The sequence below is a fragment of the Oratosquilla oratoria genome, chromosome 9, assembly GCF_046742065.1.
Source record: "Oratosquilla oratoria isolate Oo_2021 chromosome 9, ASM4674206v1, whole genome shotgun sequence".
In the NCBI taxonomy this organism is placed as follows: domain Eukaryota; kingdom Metazoa; phylum Arthropoda; class Malacostraca; order Stomatopoda; family Squillidae; genus Oratosquilla; species Oratosquilla oratoria.
In genome coordinates, this window is record NC_134785.1 from 39893092 (window position 1) to 39895591 (window position 2500).

At 38.3% G+C, this 2500-nt stretch overlaps 1 protein-coding gene across 3 annotated transcripts in view; it reads left to right on the top strand.

Annotated features, from left to right (window-relative positions):
* The window catches only part of IA-2 (tyrosine phosphatase IA-2), a 737060-nt gene that overhangs the window by 153956 nt on the left and 580604 nt on the right, over nucleotides 1-2500 (top strand). The window lies entirely within an intron of this gene.

Consider the following 2500-nt stretch of genomic DNA (forward strand, 5'->3'; position numbering starts at 1 on the left):
CTTTCTAGATTTTTTATGTATTCTTTTTATTTATTTATTTTCTTTACTAGACATAGTTAGAATAAGTGCTAAAAAGGACACTGACCTCAGACATACCACTCATCTCTCCATGGGCGACCTGCAGGAGGGACAAGGGTTAACAAGAGACCTATTTAGCTGAAGACGGGGCTAGCGGGTTCCTGTCCTCCTGTGTAAGGAACCTTAGAGATACTGTCAGGCATCAGCGATGTCAAATAGATAAATTAATTTAATAAATAAATGAATACATAAATACGCGTGCATGCTTCTATGCGTGTGTGCTTGTATGCATGTATATACGTGTATACGTATGCACATATGATCTGTTTACATGGGTATACGTGTGCTTGTGTACATATGTTTGTGTATATGTACATAAAGATGTGTATATATTCATATATGCACATGTGTATATATTATGTATTTGCATACGTATATATGGACATATGTTTTTATGTATGCATATATTCATATTGCTATAGTTGGGCAGCAGATCCTCTTTTAGGCAAATGTCATTAAAATTTGCAGCAGCTTCTGCGTTCACGAGTTTTTTGCTGACATTCTCAACTTTTCTTATGCTGGCGCGCTGTGTCGTGCTAAGTTCTCTAATTACCTGGCCAAATAACATTGGTGGTATAGGTAAAAGCATGGGAATTATCTTCTTAATTTTTTATACAGAAGGGCCCTGACGCACTGTAGCGACTGGGCCCAAACCCACGCAGAGCTCGACAGAGCGACGCAGGTCCTGGTAAACAATGGCTTCTCTAATAGAGAGGTGCAATTCGCCATTAACAGGCACCTTGACAGATGGTATTCAACCCCAGCAGAAAAGCCAGTAGGAGAAGCCAGGATAAAAAAATTCTACAAAAAACACCATGTCCACCCATTATAGAGCCGACGAGGAAGCCCTTAGAAAAATCATCTACAAAGACGTAAAACCCACCAACGACAATGGCAAAATAGATCTGGTTATTTTCTATAAAAACATGAAGACATCCCAACTCCTTATCAAGAACAACCCCTGCCAGAGGACACCGGAACTTCAGCGTAGCCATCTCGTGTATGAATACTCCTGCAGAAAAGGGAAATGTGAAGCCCTCAATGAAACATACATAGGGATGACTACGACGAAGCTCACGAGGCGCCTCACCTTTCACCTCTCCAATGGCGCTATCAAGCGACACCACGAAGACGTACATCAGATCCCACTGACAAGAAAGAATTTGGAGGAGGGCATCACTATTTTACAGACAGAAACAAACCACACACGCCTTCATATACTAGAAGCCTTATACATAAAAGATAAAAACCCTACCATGAACAGACAGACTCCGGACCCATTCACTATCCCCACATCAAAAGACATCGAGCTCAGCTTTCGGCTCACAGCCGCTAGGCCAGAGGGCGGCGCTTCGCGTCCTGCTTCCTGATTGGTCAACCGGATCAGCACTGAAGTGTTTGTGATCTGTGTATTGTGTATTTATAGTCATTTCCCACACACAGTACTCAATATGTTATTGGTAAAAAAAAAAAAAAAAAAAAAAATATATATATATATATATATATAAAATAAATGGAAGCAAGTGTGACTCACTCTATTACTTAAATTAAATATAAATGAAAATAAGAACTTAAACCAAGAAACTTAATTAACACTCACGGCACTTTGCCACTATATAGACACACCTGCTCCCAACTCATGTAAATATTTAGTATAATTTGTTCAAAATGAAGGAAGGACTTGTATCCAATTAAATCAATAACATTACAATAGATTAAAACCATATTCAAAACCTAAAGTCAAATAAAAATGTACAACAGAAAACAAGTCCTTCCTTCATACCATATATGTATGATTAGCTAGCTAGGGAATTTTTTATTAGAGCATAGATAGGATGACCGTTAACGTTTTAATAACACCATGCAAGTGGGTCCGCCCCACACTATCACACTCACACTTCCTTCACTTTCTAAACTTTACCTTCACCTATCACCCCCCCCCCTCTTGCTCCCACACCTCTCACTTACCTATCGACATTTATTATTATTATAGTACTCATTAGCACTGAAGAAGCCTAACTGTTAGGCGAAAGCGCTGCATATAAATTAAGAAGATAATTCCCATGCCTTTACCTATACCACCAATGCTATTTGGCCAGGTAATTAGAGAACTTAGCACGACACAGCGCGCTAGCATAAGAAAAGTCGAGAATGTCAGCAAAAAACTCGTGAACGCAGAAGCTGCTGCAAATTTTAATGATATATTCGTATGCATATGTATGCATATAGTTACATTATATATACATATGAATGTGTATATATTCATATATCCACATGCGTATACATTATGTATTTGCCTACCTATGTATGGACATATATGTTTCTATGTACGTATGCATATATTCATAAATATAAATGCCTTCCACTATCGGAAAACAAGATTAGAAGAAAGTGGTCGAAATATACATGTATATATGCGTAC